This window comes from Typopeltis vanoorti, chromosome 3 (genome assembly GCF_054136105.1).
Source record: "Typopeltis vanoorti isolate ZY-2024b chromosome 3, IOZ_Tvanoo_1.0, whole genome shotgun sequence".
Taxonomy (NCBI): Eukaryota; Metazoa; Arthropoda; class Arachnida; order Uropygi; family Thelyphonidae; genus Typopeltis; species Typopeltis vanoorti.
Genome location: NC_143551.1, coordinates 125772524 through 125798109, shown reverse-complemented (window position 1 = coordinate 125798109; position 25586 = coordinate 125772524). Strand labels below are relative to the sequence as shown.

The following is a 25586-nucleotide window of genomic DNA, read 5'->3' as shown; positions in this document are numbered from 1 at the left end:
AAAGAGGTTTAGGGGTACAAGTAACTTTTTTTCCAGACAGTAAAGGAAAATGTGGGCGAAAAAAGGAAACCTACACTTACTAGTTAGGAAAAACAAAACAAATTCAGGATTGTCTGCTGTAGACTTAAATAGAGACTTGGCAGCTAGTCTTCAGGTTTTTCTTGCTGTGCACATAATCAGATTACAATGAATCTGTTTCATAAATCAACCCTCATGGATCTCCCTAGTTGAATGTTTAATGGGATTAATGTTTGTGATATGACAGTCCGTCGAAGATTGTTGGAAGCAGGGAGGACTGCCCACAGACCAAAAAAGAAACTAGGCTACGCAGAAAAAGAAACGCTCCAGTGGAAAAAAGTGTACCAAAATTGGACTGTTGAGAAGTAGAAGGTTATATTCTCAGAAGAGAGCCATTTCTTTGTCCAAGGAGAGTGAGTACCCTGTAGACTTCTCACGCAGACCTTCAACAAGCTCCTAAACACCCAGTTAAAAATATGTTCTGGGGTTGTTTTACACATGACGATCCAGGATCGCTTGCGTCTGTTGATGGTATGATGAAAAGTAACACCAAAGCATAAAAATATTGGAGAAAAGAGTGGTCTCATAGATCCAGAAAGACAAAGAACTCATCTTTCAACAAAATCTCACTCCACGCCACACTTCAAAAAAAAAAAAAAAAAAAGAAGTGAAATGGTTCCTCAAAATTCACATCCGATTGCTTCAGTGGCCAGGTAACTCTCCTCTCCTGACATAAACCCAATAGAAAATTTGTGGGCCATAGTGAAAAAGAGACTTGGAAAATTAAATTGTGATACAAAAGATAACTTCAAACCATTATAAAAGTATGGTTTCGAGATGCACAAATAAGAAAAACGTGTTCTACGTTCGTAGAGTCAATGCCTAAGCGAATTAATGAACTTATTAGGAACAGAAGAGCTCCCATAAATTATTAGGTAAAGTTGGAGTTTCATTTTTATACTTATTTTCTGGAGAAATTAAAATTTTGCTTTATAATGTGAGTGTTCGGATTAATTTGCTCGCTATCGTAGTATTAATTATCCCTGTTAAAACAAGGAAGTAAAAGAATAATTTCAAGCCCTTCAGCAGCAAATATCATTAAAATCATCATTTGGTTTGAATAAATATCTCCCGGAGTATTGACTGTCGTGGAATGTTAGAAATCTGCCCGAGGAGAGGGTACCAGGATTAAGATGGTGGAAAAACAAACGCTAATTGAGCCAATGAATTAGATCTTAGGAAAGAGAGGAGGGCAGTGTTCGGTCCTCGTTCATTTCGCTACAGAATCTTATTTTTTGTGGAGAAGCACAGAATCACAGGTAGTATATGACTCTATATATAACCTTATATAACAGGTGTATAACCTTAGTCTACATACTAGACTAAGGTTAATTATTGCAAGCAATACTTTAAGGATTGTTTCTTTTAGTGGATTTTTTTAGCCTGGCAATTACTATTAATACAATGAAAATAACATCGAATATATATTCAACAATATTGAGAGCAAGGAGTACAACGACCAATCAGAAAGTAACTCTAATTGGTGGGTTGATGAATTATTCTCCCCAGCAATATTTTCCATTAGTTACAAGAGAGTTGCAACCTACTGACCAAGTTAAAATTAGCCCACTGGAAATTGGAAAAATAAAATCTGATTCATTCAAATTAAGCAGTTATTATAACATAATGAGCCGTTTTACAGTGGATGATGCTTGCTATTTCCTGGAAATTAATTGAATCACGAACTATAATAATTTCATGTTTCTACAAACTACCCGATGAAATTTAGATATTAATTTAATATTTGTTAATTTAATATAATCGCAATTAAATTATAATTAAATTTACATTAAAATGAAATTCGAATATAAATTATTATCTTATACAAATAATCTTTTATAAATATAAAATCCGTAAAAATGTATTTTTTTGTAGGTTAATGTCGATTCAATCGAAGTTTGTGCCTCTCAAACAACCGCTATAATGTAATAAAAGCCAACAATTCAAGAAGTTCGTGTATTGCATCCATTAATTCTGTATGTATGTATGTATTGATCAGAAGAAGTACGAATCATCTAGCCAGTGGATACTCCTTGATAACTGAATATTAGGCTTTATTGCTCACCTTAATAATGTGCCTATAATTGTGGACATGGATTGTATTTGTGGTACTGCGCAGATGACATGATCCTTCAATACGCAAAACGCTAGTTCCATTACTACGAGAATACAATTGTCCCTCTCTGTAGGTTATGAATTTATCGTAAACATTTTTGAATAATTCAAATAATAAATTCTTTTTAGATTACTTCGCTATTCGTGTTGCTTCACGTTCTATTATTCTTTATAGTTTTGTAACACATCGGCATTACATTTTTTTTTTCGCCTCCAATTTCAGAATCGACCAATAAATGAGGGGGGGGGGAAGAATAATTGACATGTACACCTACCTTGAAACCTAGAATGATCATGTGTAATTGTTATAATAGTCGTATGGACTTCAGGAGAGAACCAAGAGAATAAACAAACAGCTTGAATTATAGACTAAGTTATTTGTATTCATAACTATCTAATGTTAACATTATTGCCAAATTGCGATAAAAATAAATAAAATAAAAACAGCTTTTGAGTTGAGAAACACTGCATTCGACATTCCCCTAACCATACAGAAACATCTCGCTACGATCAAATGAAAACCAATCATCGTGTACATGATTTGTAAATCGGAATCAAGCTCTACACTTACTGTAGCTTTAAAATTAATAAGCAATTCGTTCAAGTTATCAACCGATTACGTCACGTTGCTTTTCCAAAGAAATCATTGAATATTTTCCGAAAGATAATTATTTATTAGTTATTTTCCTTGAACAAAAAAATGGGGAAAATAGAAATGAGGAAAGAAAGAAATTAGATACCAAAACAAAAGCAAAGAATACGGTTTTCAAGTGAAAATTGGTCTTTTTTGTATTGAATGACCTTGTATTAGGAAAAACGAAAGATATAAAAATTCTCCATGATCCACTTCTATTTTTGTGTCAAGAAATACGCCTGTACTATAAGGGAAACTTCCAGCCTTAGTATTAAAGCACGCAGTGTAACGCATACAAACCGTTCAAGGTTATTCTCTCCTTTTTTATTTCTAAATTTCCTACTAACCTTTGCAAACAGTAAAATCTAGTGAATCACAGCTAAAAATGTATTTCTTTTATTATTATTTAGTCATCGAGGATCGATTTTTTTTCCCTTCGTCATATGAACCCAATAAACCAGTAGGAAGTGTCGTGTTACTGCTTGTCACCAACCGGTAAAAATGTTTGCTGCCCAGGGCCAAACATGGGACAATGGAGGTCATTCGTTTCGTTGTACAAAACGACTTTTTTTTTTTACTTCACAGCAACATTCCTTACGTTCCACTCTCTTCCCCCTCCAGCGCTTTCGAGATATTTCGATTGGCTGCCTCCATTTACCGTCGAAATCACCAATGGAGACAAACCTGTTCTAATCGTAAAGTGTTTCACTCTCAATGTTTACGACAATCACAATTACTTAGTTCCGTTCTTTGGTATTTAACAGTTAACCTCGCATCCAGCATCTACTTCCTGTCGCAAACAGAAATATTGTTTTTGCGTCCTTCACTGGTGTAGCACCTTTCTTGAGACGGGAAGGTAAATGAGGAAGAGCATGTGCCCGTGAGTGAGCGAAGGGGAGAATAACCGGAATAGCATGTTATGAAGTTATTCCAAATACTACGAAACGTTCGACACTGGCGTTCTCGAAAAGTAAATAAAAATAAAATAAAACAAAAGAGAGATTACGAAAACCTAACCGAAATTTTAAATTTTAAATTTTATTTCTCAAAGGTAGCATTCTTTTGGTTCAAAAGTTTAGGAAATCGGTAGGTAGCCGGTATACCTCTTTCATCATGTCGAAATGTAGTGTGCAGTTCTGCAGCGCCAGATGGAACACGATGTCACAAACTGCAATTTATTTTTATCCGTTCCCCCCGCCCCCAATTTTATCCGGGCTCGAGACTGGCATATGGCTGGGACGTATTCATGACTGTAATCCATGTGTGTTCACGGGGCCGGTTTGCCTCGTGTTGTTCTGGGGGACGAAAAACCCGAGTTTCCGTATGAGACCGGCTAACTCACCTTTCATCGAAAGAGTTCAGATAAAGGTTTCTCACGTCACTGACGAGAATCGAATCCAGCTCTTTCCGACTGAACTACGGAGGCTCTTTTTTTATGTACTCGTGTATGATTCTATGATCTACTTTTCTGAATTACATAATTAAAAACTCGAGTTACTTTTGTGAGAAGGAAAAAAAAAACCTTTTGAATACTCTTGGGAACTATACAAAGTTTCGAAAATCATCGATAATGATCTGTTCACACAAACAAACCCAAAAAATAGAAACCACCGAAGATATGACTAGGTTTTATAGAACTGATAAATCCATATTAACGTATAAATAAAAATGATTTATAAATAAGTATGGATTTATTATCAATTTTCCATTTTTAGAATATTTTAGTTTAAAATTTATAATAATTTTAAATGATTATAATAAATCATAAAATTAAAATAATCAATTGAATACTTTCTCTGAATAGCTTATGAATATTATATTCATAAATGAAAAAGAACAATTTAAATCATTTAAAAAAATATATGAAATATTAATCGAAGATGATTCAAGACAAACATGATGGTAATAAAGGAGTTCGAAATAATATTGGATTAGAAAACAAATAATATTACATGAGAATAATAAAGTAATAATAAAGCAAATACAGTATTTGCACTATCATCTTTTTTTTCCATTAGAAGTATTCTAAAATGATTTCTAATGTCACTGTATTCTTTACAAGACAAATCACCATTCCTTGTAAAAGAAATGAATCTTGGCTAGACAGTTCTTTAACTGTCCCTAATTCGTGTTTCTTCTTAACTTGCTAGCTTTTCTTTTTGACAGCAGCTCATTTCAGTTGACTGACAGCCTTACAATAGCCACCTTATCTGCTTCAGAAAGCTGAACAACTATTTATAACCCCTGTACAATGACGCATTCTTCAAGCTCTAACGTGACAACAGCTTCTAACAGTTCTTTCACTTCTTAATATTAACCTCGACCAAGCACCGAGTTTTTAAAGTAAGATGTAGATCTTCGGTAGATAAAAGCTGTTGTTACTATCTTTGATAAGTCTCAAGTTGCTTTCGAAAAGAAAGTGATTTACTTTCTTCTCGCGCTTCGCTTAATTTGCATAATTTCACTACACACAGCATTGAAAACACGAGGTCGTGAGAAATGTTTCTATGTTAACCTCTTCTTCTTGTTGTCCTTGATTTACTTGTATCTAAACACGAGGCAAGACAGTAAACACCGGTTTGTAACTGTACTATGTAGCCTCTAAATCTCTTGCAAATTTCCCTTTCTTTCAACTCACCTTAAGATACGTCAACTTGCTCGTGGTTTGTTGCTTATATATATATTTTTATTTATTTATTTATTTTTTTTTTTGTAGTAAATTTCAAGTTAAAATTAGATGACGTCTTTTCCAACGAACAATAGTATTTTAATGTTACAACGTGTTTGTTTTCGTGTTATGAAATGTGACTAACAGCCACTTATATTGCCTTCATGTGTTCTCCAACTTTTTTTTCTGTTTTAGTAAGGAAAAATTGAGTTTAGAAATATAATACTGGTTAAAACTGGCTAACATACCTATTATTTTGTTAATTGTATAAGCTATACGATTAACAGTAAAAACACACGTACTAACCCACAGTAAGGACAACTTAATTCGTCAATATTTGATCCCAAGTATCTTGGGACATCATCAATACAGTGTACTGATGATGTCCTGATGATGTCCCAAGATACTTGGGATCAAATATTGACGAATTAAATAGTCATTACTGTGGTTAGTACGTGTGTTTTTAGTGATGAATTCACCACAGGTTTCGTTATATAAAAAATACGACTAACAGATAATTAAAATCGTCGAGGTATACAATTAATAGATAGTTAGCTCTGTTTTAGTGAAATATAAAAAAATAAAGACTAAAAAAAGCAAACACAGAAGCCATGGGCTCAGTCAGTATCGACAATACCCTTTGATTGGTTCGAATGCCATCTAAGTCACGAACTTTATAAGGACTTTTCAGGTGAAGGTGAGTTAGTTATTCTTATAAGAATATGGCAAGGTTTTTTTCGCGGATCTAATAGCTACGGCCATAATTCCAAAATAACAACTTATGAAGAGGGAAAGGAAAGCATCAGGAATATCAGAATAGTCGGACCACGGTAGTAATAATCGGCATACGGTTTTAAAATTGGGATAACGTAAGTGGGTGTACTACTAAAAAATAAAAGAAACGGAAAACTCATGTTAAATAACTTAATCTATGATGGTAAAATGTTCGCCCATGTATCAAAAGCATCTTCAGTACAGAACTGAAACATAATAATATACAAATAACAAAAAATAAAGATTTCTTTTTTGTGTTCTTTTCATAGAAGAGGCGATATTTACTTGAAATGGTATTCTCAAGTAAATATCAAAATCCACGCACACACATATTCAAACGCATCTTCAGCAATTATTCCCTCACGTTTGCATAGATATCAGTAGAGGCAGATTAACTGGGTTATATGTCTTGACCAAACAGGTTGACAACTTTTTTTGCAAAGTGGTAGAAATCTTGCAAAACCTGGTAGAAAACATCTTCCATGCTGAGCCAGATAAATTTTCTTGGCTTGGAGAAGAAACTTGGGTCATCAATGATGGAGCTCCACACACTCCAGTCTTGAGGCCAGAGGGTATCTTGATCAAAGGTTTCGTGAAAGACGGATTAGTCTAGCTGGACCAATTACATGACCTCCGTGACTTAAATATAGATTTTTCCTTGTGGAACAATTTGAAATCATCCACATACTTACCCCAGTGGAGAATGTTGATGAACTTCAGGACCGTGTCGAACTTGTATGCGCTGGCACGAGATATCAGTCAGGAGCTAGATTTCAAGCCAGGATTTCAAGTCTTTGATGATGTCAACAGTCAGACGATTCAAAGGCTACGTGGCTAGCAACGGAGGTCATTTTGAACACCTGCTGTGAAATAATTTCATCCTATAGTGTTTCGTCTTACTTACGGAGGGATTTTCGTTTATTTCTTGTCATTTTGCCTTATCTTCATTAGAGGTTTTCGGTATTCATGCTCTCATCACTAAAAGTCTGTATTGTGGAAATGCGAAATTTTTTAGACTTGGGACTGTTTCGTTAGTTTTCAGGTGTGAAATACGCCTTTAAAATTTATGATATTCTTTTGAAACACCCTGGACACACACACACACACACACACATTACTCTATGAGAAAGTAAAAATCACGTAGAGACAAAAATAAACTCAGCCGTGAGGAAATAGCAAGATCTTTGAACCCTTTGCATGACACTGCGAACTTGAGAGTAAATCGTTATGTTCCCTGGATTGAAGGGGGGGGGGGGAGCTCATTGTGTATACAGGACAAAGTAACATAGTTTTCTCTCAATAATGTATTTTCAAAATCTTTATCATCATTTAAGTGTCCTTTTGCCACATTAACCTCCCACTTATTCTATTAGATGGTTATACTCAAATGATGTCACACTTTTTCCAAATCTTTCCCCCCACCCCTCTTTGCTGCAAAATAGTTTCACATTCCTTCCTTCTGAACTCTATATAACGTCAAAAATTAAAAATCAAAAACAATCTTTTGCTTTAAAATTTCAGGGCATATATTTATTTATTTTAATAATTCACTTATTCAATAAGTGAATTATTAAGTTTATATTATTATATGAATATTCATAGAATTATTAAATTATTTTAACTATTGAAGTTTAAGCAACTGGATTCTATTTGTATTCGGTATTTTTATACTGTTTTTTAGAAATCTAAAAAGAAAATGGTAAAATTGAATTCTATTAAATGGTGGAATTGAAGAACAGCCCAGCAGAGGAAGACCAAGAAAGAAATGGATTGACAGCATTAAAGAAAGCACCCACTTAAACTCCATAATAGAACTTCATAAAAAGACAGCAGACAGAAAGAAACAAAAATTCGTCTTTGAGAAATTGAATCCGCCATGAGCGGAAGAGAAGATGAAGAGGAAAAAGAAAAAGAAAATGGGTTGTAATATTATTCCAGATATACCTCTTCCTTCTCACACAGTGTTACACTGCCGTAAACTCCCCTCTCCACTCCCACACTTCCAGCCAAGGCTTTTTAGCTTGGGGTAAAGATAATGCTGCATACTTATAAAGATCTGAGTTCAAATCCCATGTCGAACAAAGGAACTTTTATTAAAGTTCTTTATACTGATGGCTAATTAGTCAGTTTCATACGAAGCTGGAAGGATTTTCATCCCGCAAGACAGATAAACTGGCCAGAAGAACATCCGAAATTACATATATAGCACGCTGATCTTCTTATGCAGCGTCAACTAAGTTGAAATTTTCTAATTACAACCAACTAACCAGCCTATCTGCCACGGCAACAACATTTAAGGAAGATTCCTATTTCTTCATCTTTTTTTCTATTTTATATGATTCATTTTTACATTACTAGTAACACTAATGTTAAAAAATAAAAATAAAAAGATTTTGTTTAAACTTATACCTTTTTCTCACGCTTACATTTTCTCCTTTTAGGACTACCAATTTTTAGCCTGCATGTGATATTAATACCTTAGGGACTGATGTCATTCGGTAATGACGTCAGATGCACCCAGTTAAAGTTACCTGTAAGTGCGAACACAATCACCTTTTAACTGACATGGAAAGAAGGGAGACCAGTTCTTTTAAATTTGAATGTCACTTTGCTAATACCCTCCTAGATACATAAAAATATCTAGGACTGAAGTGAAAACAATAGTAAATGTATTTCTTTCTAACTTTTTAATTATTTCAAATAGTTCTTACCGAATGCATACTAACAAACTATTCGGAAGAATGAGCTGCATGACATATGCAGCCACGTCTATTTACTTCCCTAGCTCTTATATAACATGACTTGATTCACACACACACACACACACACACACACACACACACACACACACACACACACACACACACACACACACACACACACACACACACAGTCAGAAAAATAGCCAAGTGAAACATTTAGATTTTTGATTTAAATAAATGAACAGTATCGCAGGTGTCATTACATATTCGTATAAAATGCGAAATGGGCATCAAAAAGAGAGACAGTGAAAGAGAGACAGAAGTCTCTACAAAAAGTGGGTAATTGTTTGGCTAAACAAATCTTCGTTTACAATACTATTGCTAATAGAAAAAAATTGTAGCTACGTACCTAACTCTTGGGGAACTCACACACTGCATAATTCGAAGAATACTTGGAGTATCAAGTCCAATGGGAATGAATCCGAATACTTCACGCTCATAATTTCTTATACATATGAGAGGAAATATCAGATATAACTTACATAAACGCAAGTACATCCAGCCAACACTAACCTACCTTCTTCGCCTCTCTCTCTCTCTCTCTCTTTCTCTCTCTCTCTGTTTACTGAATTCTGGAGAATATTTGTGTACCTGTGAACTGATCCTGTGTCTCAATACTGCGTTGAGCACCGATGCGTGAGATGACACGGCATTTCGGAAAGAATTATTCGCTTTTTTTCACAGCTCCCTTGTCCTGTACATCTTACGGGAATTAGAACACGCTTCTAATTAGATTCACTTGTCTTTATTCTGTCTCCGTAAAACCGTAAGTAACTCCCGAAGCGGATGTAGGTTATGGCGCCCAGAACGAATTCTCAATACACCCACTTTTCATGGACATTAAAAGGTAGCTTTTATTATTATTATTTCTTTCCTAGGTCTTTATAACAGCGAAGCTCGCAGTGACAATACCTTATGGAGACACCGTATCAGTCTGTCTGCTATCTGAAATTATTCATAAAGTTCGAAGTAGAATTTGTAGATTTTTCTCGCTGAAATAAAAATACAGGATTAAGGATCGGTCTCCAAAACCGATCCTTAATCCTGTTAAAAATACTATTAGCAATAGTATCGTAAACATGAGTTTCTCAATACGGTTCTTGTACAGTGACACTGTGCATTATTACAGTAATCGAACCTACAGCCATGTTTGGTTCCTGCAATATATTATAAACATCTTATTTATTATCATCACATTACCACAATTCATTAAACTCATCTGGCTATAGTGGAATATCGTTTCAAAAAAAGACTTTTTTGGTCTAATTTTCCCTCCAGATAGTCTGAGTTAAAGAAACAAAGAAATTTTGCTAAAACTTCCAGATGCCAAAATTTGAACGAAATCCATCCACCCAGAGCGGAGTTAAACGCATAGCTATTGATTTGTTTTATTTAGCTTATTCTTTTTTCCTCTACAATAATTAGTTATTAATTATGCCAGAAGTATATTGATATTCGTTCAACTATGAAATATGTGAACAAGGACAAGAATTTTTGTCTATTTTGCAGTGACGTTTATTTTATATTGATGCCTTTTTGAAGAAGAATGGTCCAAAATTCCCATTGATCGCTATCACACGTTTATGGAAAGAAATAAGCGGACACCATAGTGCGAGGAACAAACACGCCCACATTAATAAGATAAAGTACATCTTTCGCTATCGATGACTGAGGCAGTCCTACAGGGCATACTTTCCACAAACGTGTGATAGCGATCAATGGGAATTTTGGACCATTCTTCTTGTAGGCATGTAATGAGATTCTGGACTCTTGTGGAGCGGAGGCCCCTTGACGCTCCGTCAAGGGGCCTCCGCTCAAATGTTCAATAGGATTGGGATTAGAGGTCTGTGGATGTTGGTTAAGTATAGTGACGTTCATGTCCACAAACCATGCAGTTATAGCAGCATCCTTATGACACGGTGCATTGTCTTGATGAAAGGAAGAATGGTCAGTTCCGTAGAAACCCACAAAGTAGGAAGCATTGCATTGTCTCGAATGTTCAGATACCTCTAAGAATTCAATGTTCGTGGCACCACAAACAAAAGTCCGAAGTCAAAGCAGGAAAAAACAGAACCATACCATCACACCGCCACTCCCGAATTTCATAGTTGGTCTTGCGCACTCTGGGTAAGAGACGCAAGACCAACTGCGCATCCGCCATAGCCATATCCATCTGCTCAGTAGGGAGTAGTATACGTGATTGGTTGCTCATTGACACTGCTTTCAAAGCTTCCATGTTCCACTGTACACGCTCTTTGCGCCACGGAAGACAACGATGCATGTTGATTCGGGTAATGTGCGGCTTGCATATTGAGGTCCTACCAGGGAAACCCATGTGAGCCTCAGTGAATGTTTTTGTGCAGATTCGTGTTCCAGTCAATTCCCGGAAATCAACATTCAAGTCGGCCAACAAATGGTCGGCGGACATGTTCAATTAACGGGTTCACGTAGTTCTTGTTAGATCACGTTCGGTGAGTCGTTCACTGCGGGTAGCACTTGCAGTTGTTCTCCCTGCGCTTCGATCTCAGTACGGTATCATTGATTGTTGACGTGGGATTGTCCAATTTGTCAACAATTTTCAGAAAGGATGAGACTGCAACGTGGCATCCTATTACAACGTCTCTTTCAAACTCCGTCAGTTCCCTTCTCGCGGCCATTTCACGCGGACACAGATGCACTGACTTGGGAGCATCATATTCCTGCAATTTATAGGGCTATAAACACGTGACTCGTTACATGGCACAATGCGTCTTTCCCATGACGGGAGTCCGTTAACTTCTTTCCAAGAAGTGTACTTACTATCTAGAAAATACAGAAAATGACCTACGAACTAGAAACCATAATTAGACTGTTTTGCGCCTGTGGACAGTTTGTTGACATCCGAAGTTTAATGGAGGCTTATAAGAGTCGTGTAGTCGAAATTTCACCGAATTTCACTTTTGTGAGAGAAAAAATAAGCTCCTATGAGTAACAGTGAGGATACTTCGACCACCTGGGAAGTGGGAAAAGATCATCTGGTCCGACGAATCCCAGTTGTTACACGCCAACAGTCTGCGCGTTTTTGTGTGTGTGTGTGTGTGTGTGTGTGTGTGTGTGTGTGTGTGTGTGTGTGTGTGTGTGTGTGTGTGTGTGTGTGTGTGTGTGTGTGTGTGTCATACAATAAGTATCGGTATACATCCTTTGCTAGCAGGAAAAGTTGAAAATTAAAACGATACCGTATCTCGTGACTTGCGTTGCGAAACCGCATGTCACGTGTCATTGTTAATAATGCTGCTGGTACGCCATAACAAAAAAAAAAAGTTAATAGTAATATTGGGAGTCTTTTTAACTTAAAGTGGTAGCTATTAGCAGGAAAGGAATTTTGGAACATTACTAACCGTATGTTTACAAAATTCTTCCTATTTTGCATAATACCGTACTTATATGTTACTAAATGGCAGGTGCCGTGGGCTTAAAGGCCTGCAAGACCTCGGATTGTTATTATTATTACTGTCATCAGGTATCAGATTTATAATTAGATTACTCTACTTGAAAAATAACCTCGAATTTTTTTTACTGCGATATCTCCAGTTAGCTCTCATATAAAATAAATCTAAAACCGTTTCTTTTGTTTTATATCGTATTCCTTGTCCATACGGAAAGGATACATTACGAACTGTTCTGTTCCGTGTACACGATAATCCTTTTACAAACATTATTCTGTGATTTGTTTAAAACCACAGTAAAACTTTTATAGCGAGATTCTGTTTATTGTTCGGGATCTAATTAAAGTTAACACCCAATCAGTATGGAAAAGTAATTGATTTGTTCTCTCAAAAATTAATGTAATTTTCTCTATTTCCAGTAATTATTTTGGCTCAGCCAGAAAAAACATTTGCCTTCAGAGCATTGATTGAAGGACCAAGCTTTGCAAGAAGCTTTGTTGTTCATAAAGATATTTCTGCGAAAGAAAGTGCGATTCGTCAGATGCTGCTTGGTTTTTTGTTTCTTGAAACTTTAGCAAAAGATTTCGATTTCCAGGATGTTGGACCACCTTTGATAATAGTGTCATCAAAAATGATGCGGTATTATTAATATGAATCGTGCAAATATTTTTCAAAATTGAATCCTTGGAGGTATGACGTAACAGTAATAATATATGACAAAGTCAACATTAACAAAAGAAATCAAGAATGTACTCTTTGTATAGAATTATGACTAATTAACATAATTTTTTTATTGGTGTCTCTAAATTAATAAAAAAAAACAGGATAGAAAATTTAAAAAGATCATAATTATTTTAAAAGAGTCAAAGTCATTTATAATTGCGCATGATTTTTATTAATTATATTCATTTATTTTAAAAATAGCATATCTAGGATACGTTATTACTTCTCTTCGCCACAAAAATTCAATGTGACAGCTTTTTCAGGGATAAATAGAAAAAATAAATAATCCTGGTATGCAATTTATAAATGATTCTAATCAGGTATAAACTGAATTTTTTTATTTTATTTCGTTTTCTATTTATAACAGAATCGCATCTGTATAGGCTTTGGAATAAACTACCCGTAGTGCTCCCTGATCAGGGGGGGGGGGGATACGTTCCAAGACACCTCGAGAATACCTGAAATCGCGGATAGTACCGAACCGTATACATACATAACTATGATAAAGTTTAATATATAAATCAGGCACAGTAAGAGATTAACAACAATAACTAATAATAAAGTAGAACAATTATAACAACATACTGTAATAAAAGTTATCTGAATGTGAATGGAATCTTAGCAACCTCAGCATACGTTATTATTAGAAAAAAGGAGAATTTTCACCTTTTTTCTTTACTTAAAAGGAAGCACTTTACGGCTTCTCTTTGACATATCCGAATTGCCAGCATCACTACTCTTACACTTCGAATAAAATAAGGGTTACTTGAACACAAGCACTGCGATACCCGGCAATAGTCCATCTGATAACCGAGAACTACTCAGAACCGCGCGCAGTTTAAAACTTATGAAGTCTATTACTAAAAGAAAGAGCCACACGGCTTCATTTCGGCGATGTAAAATTACATGGGCAAAGTGGATATTAGATCCAACATTGTTTCAAAGCCGAATGGTTGTAGAAACGATGAAAGTTTCGTAAGTTGACCAGAGAGCTTACGGAATATAATTCTCAGCATCCCCGAGTTGCCTTAGCTACTTCAGTCAAGTAGTGCAAGCTAAGGCAACTCGTGGATGCCGACGACTGTATTCTCGTAGCGCTCAGGTCAACTTACGAAACCTTCATAGTTTCTCCAAACATTCGGCTTTGAAACAATGTTGGATCTAATATCCACTTTGCCGATGGAATATTGTAAATTGTTTATTTCTGGAATTTTCCATTTAATATTTTCGGACGCGGGTTGACCGCGGATAAGGGAGAACTACGGTATTTGCTGAGTGTTCATGATATGCCATAGTAACTTCATGTAAGGTCTTGTTATGTTTATAGTATTTATCAGGTAGATAGCAAGGTACAAAAAAACTAACAATATTTCAATGAATACCGATTTTCCAATCTCTAAATACTTCATGGTTGCTTTGAATTATGGCTGAAGCAGCTGCGACTACGAGGCCAGTGTATGACGTGTGGGTGTGGTGGGTGTAAAACATTATTTAATACAAGTAAAGATACCAAACGCAATTTAGATGCTACAGATTTAGATGCACACAACGGATAGTTATCCAGGTCATCGCAAAGAGTACTTCTACTGTGGTAGGGACACTGCAAAAGTTTTGAATGATGAATTCATTCATTTATCAGGAATCATCATCATAAACCAAATCAGCAACAGTTTTTGTAAATGGAAGTTCATAATGTAAGGATTATTAATCCAACCGACATTTGTACGGACAAGACCTGGTCGATGAACAACCTGGATTCCTGGAATCTGGCTCTGGAACAGCGCAATCCGTCTGTAATTTGTTTCTGGGTATCAACGCTGAATTGTCACATTTTAATGGGTATTTGCATCACACAGCTATTTCGACTTGTTTATTTTCTGAACGTCGCGAAATCGATGCTCTTTCTCTCACAAGATTATGCATACCAGAAACAGTCTGTTTCTGTCTTACTGTGGGCACTGTTCCACTGAATTCGCATCCTGATCCATCCCTCCATTTTCCATTAAACCTCTTAAAACACGAGCAGCAACAGCAACCGTCCAATCCATTTAGTACAACTGCTCACCTGACAAACCTGTGGCTTTTCCTCCTATTTCATTCCATTTGCGTCTATTCTCAGGAAAAGATTTCCTCACAAGGTGTTCTACCAATTCAAGACAAAATATCAGCTGGATTTCTTCCCTCCTAAAATTTGCTCAGAGGTTGACATGTTGTCATGCTGATCATTCAAAAAAGCGTCTGCTTTTTGATAGTTTTAGATAGTAAATGATTTTCATCCCTCCGAGTGAGTCCAGCATGTTATTTATTAGAGATTTGCAGTAGCCTGTCAAAGGTTCATGTTTAGTTTCTAAAGCAGGATCACCTCGAGGTATCCAACCCCCGAGCATACCTACAGCACTATATGAATCTTATCCATAAAATGTTCATTTTATGGATAAGATTATCCTAACGACAAAGAATATTTCATATCAGTGATTATGCATGCGTTCACCTTTTTCAAGCAGAATAAACAGTTAACCAATTAATAAAATATCGTGTGCCTTTTTATGTCCTAGTCTGCACTGCTTTTTAAAGTAGGCATTTCTAATACAATAAAAAGGAATTGTACGTGTTTCATTATCCTTATGACGAAGTAAAGAACAATGACATCATTTGACAATACGATCCACATTCGTATCGTTGTCGCCAAGAACAATGGAATGCCAACATGACATACTAACAGATGCATTAATTTGCTGAAACATCGACGTGTTTTTCTTCGGCTGAATTAGTTCTAAATTAAAGTTCAAGTATTACTCGACTGCACAGTGAGTCGTGGCACGCGAGTTAGGGGAAAGCGAAGCCATGCGACTGTTCACATTCAAATGTTGGTGAAAGATATTTTATAAGGTTTCGTTGATGTGTTATTGCTGCACATCTGAAGGAATGAAATTTATCGAGTATTTAGCGAGAGAGGCCAAGTAAGGGAAATACTTGTAATGTATGTCAATGACAAAGTTATTAAAAAAAATAAACGGATTACTTATGGCTAAGAATAATTACCACAGCTATTTTATAATCGTTTTAGTAATCAGTACGTAATTTTGTTTCCAGTGCTCTAACTGCTGAGCTACAGAGATCCCACATATCTTATTTCTTGTGAACTGTGTTTGCTAGCAACACAGCTGTATCAAATCATTTTACGTACAATGATCTTGTAATGGCATGTTGTCATTAAAAAAACTTTGAAGATTCGTGTAAACATTATCCTTCATAAGGATAAGCAACGCACTAATTCAAAATATCAAATATGCCTCGCAACATGAAACGAGAAAGGTTTGACACATGAAACTGAATTCTTTAACTTCTTATATAAATCATACATAAGTTTAACGTTGCCATTTAGACAAGGACAGATTAGTGAACACTAATTAGGGTAATTATTACCAAATCCTTTCAAAAATATTTTAAAATATTCAAACGACAAGGCATTTAAATAGAAGGCATTTAAGATTTTGCTCAAACCTTGTAATATTAACGGTTGGTACAGCACAGCGAACAAAGGTTTGTCCACACCGCAGCGGCTAAAATCCCGACTATAACTTAAATCAGTGGCTAAAATATTAAATGCCTTAATATTTAAGAAATGATCGAAGCTTACAAATAAAATACAAATTATCAATGAACTGTTTATGAGCGTATGATGCGTTGCCAAACAATTTTCCAGTATCAGAAAGACTGGTGTGATAACGTTGGCGCAATTTTCAACGACATAAATTGAAATTTTCATATTAATGAAGCGATAAGGTTAATTTGTGAATAAATGAATTATGATAAAGAACAAACAAACAATGATTTATTGCTGAACCAAGTTATTGACTGTTTCTTCATGTCACCCGCTAAGAATATTTTGCTTATCACATATCTGAAACCAAGTTTTGCAACGATACTAAGCTCTTAACAAACAATGCTATGCATCACCGTAACGGTAAACAAGGACTACTTAACCGGACTGGCATATGACGTCTGCAAAACGGATTTAAATATTGCCAGATAGTCTTATCTGAAATAATGTTTCTAATCTCTGTACTTTATCGAGTTTCCTCTACACGCAAAGAGTTTTAAAAAATGTAATATTCGTATGTAATGACGCTAAACAAAATGAAACAGAGTTGTAAAAAATTACTGCGATAACTTTTTATCTTGCTTATCAGCAGCATTCTTGGAGAAGAGCAGCGTTAAAAAAAATAAAATAAAATAAAGTAAAATTGTTAGCACGAGTTGCAGGAAAAGATATGGAAGCTGAATATATTTGTCCTCATTTCATTCAAGAAAATAATTCTCTGTATCAAGACAGCTACGTTGAATTGTTAGGTGACTCATCGTATACATATATAAAGCCACGATTTAACATAATGTTTGCGCGAATCCAAGAGTGTTTGAAAGAGGGACGTCGTGATAGGATGCCATGTGCAGGCCATATCTGTGGGACAAATTGGGCCACCCAAGGTCAACAATCTGTGATACGATACTGAGATGGAAACGCAGGGAGTCAACTGCAAGTGCTATCCGCACTGGACTCACCACTCTCACCGAAAAAAACATGACCGTAAGGTGCTACAAAGGATAATATGTAAACATTGTCATTCGTCGGCTGAAAGGTTGATTGCGGAGGTCCAGCATCGACTGGAACACGAATCTGTACAAAAGCATCCAGACGAGACGCTGACAATACGGGTTTGCATAGTAGGACCGCAATATGCAGGCTCCACATTACCTGGACCAACATGCAGCGTCGTATTCGGTGTGTTACAGTGAGACGTGGAAGCTTGGAAAGCTGTATTATGGACGATGAATCAAGCTACATCCTTTCCGAGCAGATGGTCGAGTGTGGATGTCGCGGATGCTCGGCGAACGTCTCTTACCAGAGCGCGTAACCCTAACTATGAAATTCGGAGGTGCCACGAACATTGAACTCCGACAGGTATCTGACCAATGCAATGATTCCTACGTTTGTTGTGGCGTTTCTACGGAACTGCCCATTCTCTTTCAGCAAGAGAATGCCGCGTGTCATAAGACTGCTGTAGCTGCGTGGTTTATAGATGTGGACACCACACTGGACTGGCTTCCACAGAGGCCTCATCTCAACCCTATTAAACATCTGTATGATGAATTGGAGCGTCGTGAGATGTCAAGCGACGTCCACCCCATAACAGTCCAGGACACCTCATTTCGTGCCTACGGAATGGTCCAAAATCCCCACTGGTCGTTATCGTACGCTTGTGGAAATTATACCCCCGTAGGATTGCTGCAGTCATCGCAGCGAAAGGAGATTCTAGTACTTATTGAGATGGGCTTTATTCTATGGTGTCCGTTAGCTTCTTTCCAAGCAGTGTATGATCTATTAAATTATTGTTTAAAATTAACATTGTAAACGTTTATGTGTGTAATATATATATATATATATTACACACACACACACACACACACACACACACACACACACACACACACACACACACACACACACACACACACACACACACACACACACACACACACACACACACACACACACACACATTAGGTTGACTTTTAAATCAAACCGACAAAAGTTGTTATGAAATGCTATCCTATGACCTACGATGATAAAATGCACTATTTTATTCATTCTCCCACCCCTTTCTAAACACGTAAAGTTTCGCGTCTGTCTACTTCGGATATCTTGATTAAGCAACTCTAGCTAATTGAAATGAATAATATAACCAGTCTAAGTTATGATAAAATCCCTCATTAGCTCAGTTTTAATTCTTTAGCCAAGGCCTAAAGATGTAAATCTCTTAAATGAATTGTTATAAGAACAAACAGTATGAGGAAATACAGCAGGACATACCTTTTTTTTTTATTTTGCCAGCGGGAAAGTCATACGACACTCACCTTTACAAGGGCGGTAATTAGTTAACGTTGTGTAAGTAGGCGTGTCGACAAACATGTAAGTAGAAAGCGTAGGTCAGGCTATGGCTGCATTTCATCCGTAGTAGATAGAAGCCGACACATACACTACGCAAGTACTTGTCATTACCTTGAGAGAAGTATTGGGTCTCTTGCTCAATCATTTATGCCATTCTGGGATATCTTATAGAACTGAATAATTCTTTTTAATATCCAGTATGTTAGGTTGAAAGAAGGTAATGGATAATAAGAAATGTGTTTATTTAGCAGCGAACTAAATAAATCATCATAATATTTTATCACACAATTATTCAAGCGTTAATAGCTAGCAAGCAGTATGCTGGCTGTTAAAATTTCAATTACGAACTTTAATTGTAAAAAAATAAAATAAATAAAAAATAATACTAATAATGTAGTACAGACTACTACGTAGTATAGAATTGTGTGCTAGATGGAATAGCAAAAATATCCTTTACTGCTGGCCTTCGTTTTAAAGGCCACATATTTGTGCGCAGCAACTTTTCTAAAACTGCATGGAAAGCAACACATTCCAGCAAAAGAAATACATCATGGAAAGTCAACGATCGTCGCTTTGAGTCACTAATTTGTTTAACTTGAATGTAATCATACGCAGTTGTGATTATTGCAATTCACACTCTTCCAACGACAAGAAATAGTACAAGACAAGCAATACACGTATACAACAAAAGATGAAATTATCTGATTTTTTTCTTTTATTTTTTAGCAAGAACTCATTGATGGTTTGCCAGAAATGTTCTCTTATCGACTGTTATGGACGGACTCAGATTAGAAGTAAATAAATACTATCTTGAAAAAAAGCCTGTTTTGAACATAAAAACATGATAGCCACAACGCCAATTCCAATAGTTCGTTTTTGGAAACATTGACCATGAATGGGTGGTCAATTGGATTGATTCAGATGATATTCCGAATTTATTTAATAAGGATAGACTTGATATTTATAATAAGATTTAAGCTTGACCTCTGTTATAAATGTGGATCCCAAGAGGATCTTATTAATAATAATTTATAATACTGAAATATGCTGTATAATTTCATGTATGCGAAGAGGATATCATTCTCTTCGGTTTCTCAATACGCTGTTAGCTATTATTCAACACGTGAAAGAGTCACTAAAAGGAGAAAAGAAAAAAAAAGTGTGTGTGTGTGTGTGTGTGTGTGTGTGTGTGTGTGTGTGTGTGTGTGTGTGTGTGTGTGTGTGTGTGTGTGTGTGTGTGTGTGTGTGTGTGTGTGTGTGTGTGTGCAGTTTTTGCATTAGTCCTATCACACTATAAAATATCACTGTTTCCACGTTTTCAAAGTAACATAGTTATGAATTGTCCAATGATTTGCATTTAAATGGCTTTTGTAGGTGCACCAAACTGCGTAATACAGTATAGAATAAAGAACCTTTATTCTGTGTTGAGTGAAAGGTTCGGTACTGTACTTAGTATAAAGTAGAGAACATTTTCCTCATCCACATCGCTCATCGACCTTGGATTCTATTACATGGTATCTCCTCCTTACTTTTCCCGCTCGAGGATTGTCATAGGGATGTAGAATGTAGATTTTTAATAATCAACATATTTTAAGAAGAATCCAGGAGCTCGGGACAGTGATTAGATACAATAGTTCGAAACTATCAAAAAACAGCACTAATAAATGACAAACATGTGCAAACCGTTATGTCAGTTATGTAATGAAATACTAATACATTTTGCACGAAAATATGAAGGAAAATATGAAGTATGACACAGAAGGAAAAAATCTTAATTTCATGAAATACTCACAAAACTTCAGTGTTGCGGGTGACATATTAGTATGCGTCTTGGTGAAAGGCGTGGGTGTTTATATTGAGTAAAAATATCCATATTTTTATTCATTATAAATACAGTAAAACGTTTTAGTGCATTCCTTGCCTTTATACTTTGCAGTGCAACTTCATTAATGCTCAGTATTCGAGGAAAGTTTGGAGTCAGAAGAATAATTTTTGTAACATAAAGTATAAAACGCTGCTTGTGTAACTTCATTTCATAAAAATCATCTTCACCCCCCCCCGAAAGGTTTATAAATCCTCCTGAGATAAGTTGGATTCAAGAGACCTCTTCAAATTCTCAAACTCAATCAGCTTTCATGCTAAAAAGTTTTCGATATCGACTCCATTCCAGTATTATTATTATTATTATTATTATTATTATTATTATTATTATTATTATTGCAGGACACTTCCATCAAGTCCCAGGACTCATCAGGGAAGGTGATGATTCCACAACTTGGTTCACCATGTCACACTATACTGATTTACTTCGTACGACCGCGCTACACAATTTGCCTCGTGCACTTCTCCACAATAATCTGCCTTACAAATATACTTTTGCCTCTTAATTTGTGTATGAGGGTGTTCTCTGACCGATTTGTGTGTATTTCTGTTTGCGACTGGCTACTTGACCTTCAATTAAAGTCCTTAAAGGTTGTTTGGCGTCCTTAACTGAGTCCGTAATTGTATTGTAATTTTGTTAGTGCTTGGAAAGCTTACATTATTGTTCTCAGGTAAACTTTAGTTTTGCTGTTGTCAGAATTCGGTTATTAAATCCATTTTCGAAGGCTTTGAAAATGTCATTCAATAATCGACAAGCTATTCGTGTAATTTAGGGCAATAAATTCCTCCTCCACACCCAATTTAGCTCTCCTCGTCTTGTTTTCATCCATTCACCTAGTGCGTTTCCAAATATCGCATGCACGTGTAGAATTTATTAGATTTGTTCAGATGGAAAAAAAAAATGCTTCAACAATTGCTAACGAGTATTAAATATTTCCTTCGAATTTATTTCTACACTACTTATGGTAATCTAACAAACGTACATCAAAAACAAATTGTCTACTATAGATCCTAATTGAATCACCGAATAATCACGATAATATCATTATCGGAATGATAGGCAATAAACTTACTTTAAACATGCTGTACATGCTTGAATGAAGCGTAACATGAATGGATTAAAAAGCAAAATCGAATTATTGTATTGTATCGAAGATGAGCATTATTAATACCAGAAATGTGCTTTGAACAGTTTTTGATTATTTTAATAATATTAAAACTTTCTGAAAGAAAGAAATAGATTTAAATTACGATAATTCGTAGAGACACATCCATGTGAGGAAAGAGAAACGGTAAATTATCGTAATAAAAAATAAATACTTCATAGGAAGCCATAAAGTTATTTATCCAGTTGATCGTATCCAATTAAAAAGACTATCTATTTCTGAACGTAAACGATTTCATTTGTTCTAGTTGGAAATTTTCGTAGTGAACACACACAATCGATAAAATTAACTTTATGCTTCTGACTTGTAATCTTCCTTTGTTTTATTCATTTATTTTTTTAAACAACAAGACGCTATATAAATTTCGAGAATCAGTGAACGATCATTTTCAGCCTTTTCTAAATAAATGAATACATGTTTTGTTCCACTTATAAATAGACGTCATTAAGCACAAAATCTGCTCGTAATTAATCAGTTGAATCTGGAATGAACCGGTCTTGAAATTTCACAGTAATGAGGACCCGAATCTCATAAAAGTGTGAATTCAGAGCTACTGCTTGCCAGTTTGTTACAAAGCATTGCATGATCTCAGAAAGCTGTTGATGTATACTGAAAAAGTCAATGCTACTTCAGATCCCTAATAGGTGAAAATTCACTTAAAGGCATGAACATCCACATCCACATTGGAGGATGTGGATGTGGATGTTCATGTTGATTGTGGATGTTCATGTGGATTTTCGTATTCAAATATCGGGACTTTCCTGTTTAGAAGATGCAGTTTATTTGACTTTTATTTTTCAATGAAACAAATTACAGCTGTTTTTTTTTTTTTTTTACAAATCATACACAGGAGAATAACGTTTCTGCCACAGCGCTATAGCAGAAGAGTTTATTTTCACACATGAAAGAAATGAATGGCAAAATAAAGCAATATTCGTCAGAAAAGAACAGATATATTCAAGGGAGAGATTCTTTTTTTTACGTATGTCGAAAAAAGAATAGAATAAACTGCATGAATCAGAGATAAAAAGAATAACTTAAACAGAACTAAGATTGCAAAGTACGCAATAATTCGATATACATATCTCGATTGTTTATAAATAATTCCAAGGACGCTTGAGCATTCCGTGGGAACGAAATCGCCTACTCATAAGTTGCATCATCTACTCAGCTGTATGCCGATATCACATCAGATAAGATCATAACTTGGGTGGTCTCTAAATGTATCGCTCTAATATAATACATGGATTAATGTAATATAATACATCTCAAAATGTAGGTTAAAATAGCAAATATTACTTGAGTATTTTTTTTATTATCCAGTGCCAACGTAAGTGTGCTTTTTTGCATCTCATTCTTATGCAAGTATAAAAGTTCCCGAATGCCAATAAATATCGTCTAGGTAATTTCTAATCAAAGTATCATTACAGTACATTTAATTCGGTTTTAATGTCTCACCATATTAGTATTTGCATACGTTTCCGATCTCAAAATTCATAGCAAAGTCCAAATACCTTAAAATTTGAAATGGGAAGGCCATCTAAGAGGTGGATGTCTTCTGTTTTTAATAGAAATATTAACTGATTTCCAGAATTATAACTTTCACTATACCATTAACTTTAAAAGTAATCATCACGTTTAAAATGATGATCACCCTAAAAGAATAACTGGAGAAATAAGACTTACCGGATAGTGGGTTTCTAAAAAAAAAAATTCTTCACATCAAAAGTGTAGCGATCATGTTAACGACAACCTCGTTCAAATATTCCAGTGAAACAGAAGTGTAAAAAAAAATAAATAAATAAACAAAATAGTTTTGCACACCTGTAACAGCAAAGAGCACTTAACTGAAGACACTCTCCTGACTGTTTGAATTGGTTGTTTTCTCGAGAGGTGAGCCAGATTCCTAATAAACGTCAGTTCCGATCTTTGCACATACTGCGCCCTGGTTTCTTTTAATTCCTCTGGCTACTCTCAACCTCACGTCTGGTTTATCATGTCTCATCAGCATTCTAAGGCGTTTCAAGGGCTGCTTCTCTCTCTCTCTCTCACTCACTCGCCGACGTTATTTCCTGGTGCGTGTTCCCACTCCCTACGGAACTACTCCGACTAGGCCTGCTAAGCTGAGGTGGCTCGCGAAGGGTGCAAGTCGTCAAGGTTTTCGTAATAACCTTTTTAGAAAAACGTGTACCGCTCAGAGCGCCACAGGACATGGGTCGATTTGTTTGCCCGTAGCGGTACCTACTTAGGACAGTGCCCTGTCACGTGCAAATGTAAGAGTTTAAGTATAGGAACGTCAAATGTGTCAAATAAATTAATTAATAAAAGTTTAAAAAAAATCCTTCGAAGTGAAAAAATGTAATAAATAAATGATTCGTAGGGCCCAAAATACAACAGTTATCGTTTCATTAATATCTACTTATAGAATTAAAGTGTACTTGTTAAAAGACTTCTTGGAATATGCGTGCAATTATGATCAGGAGAGTGGTCTAGTCAGGTATAGGTTCAAAGTACTCATAAATTCTGGAACTGAACTAATTAGTGTCTTTGACAAGCTCGGTTTTAAAACACATTCCGGATATCCGTGCAAGGAAATCACTCTTACTGCTCGAGGTTTGTATTACATTCGCATTTCTTTCTTTCTTTTCATTTTTAAATTTATTTGTGAGACAAGGACCCAACCTGGATTCCATACAGCGATAGGAGTAGAATGAGGCGACTGCAGAACTTGCTTCGGGCTTAAAGGCGAAAGGGAGAAGCATAATTTTGTAAACAGGGGCGGCATCGATATGTGGACTGGACTTTAGATCAAATAGAGTTTGTTTTTTTTCCCCTCCCGTAACTCTGGATATTGGTCCTCAGAAAAACATGTAAACCTGAGAATACCCACAGTCTACAGATATTGCAGACAATAGTAAGTGGTGTCCATGTCGTTGTTGACTTTGGGGATTAGGATAATCCTAAGAAAACCGATTAGAAGAATCGCTGTAGAATAAATGATAACCTGCAGGAACTCTTTCGCTATTGATATGAGTTAACCATACACCATAATTAATTCTCAGCATGTTGCCTTCGTTTCTATAATGCACGTCTTTTGTAGAAAATAACAATAAAGAAATAAAAATAAATTAGAGCCTGTGCAACTCAGTGGATGTGGCGTTTGCATGCCACAGCGCTTGGCCGCACGAAGGAAGATTGGGTTTAAAATCTAGTCGGCGACTAGAGGAAAAATTTTTTCTAAGCCTTTTTCGACCAGATCCCGAGATAGTGATCTCTGGCACAAGCAAGCAGATTTTTTCTCCCGGAAACTCGGATGTTTCGTCCCGTAAACTCCAGGGTAGAACTCACACTATTTCAGACATTAAATATATTGTGTTAAGGTTAGGGACCACGAGATAGCGGCACTCGTT

The 25586-nt window shown here is 35.8% G+C and overlaps 1 protein-coding gene across 2 annotated transcripts in view; it reads right to left on the bottom strand.

The window, feature by feature from the left end:
- The window catches only part of LOC150108542 (uncharacterized), a 174186-nt gene extending 149917 nt beyond the window's left edge, over window positions 1–24269 (bottom strand). The window contains exon 1 of one of the 2 annotated variants that reach the window (XM_090390830.1): window positions 24001–24269. The gene's annotated coding sequence lies outside the window, so the exon portion shown is untranslated. The other variant, XM_090390831.1, reaches the window with a different exon arrangement.
- Window positions 24270–25586: the final 1317 nt, after the last annotated feature.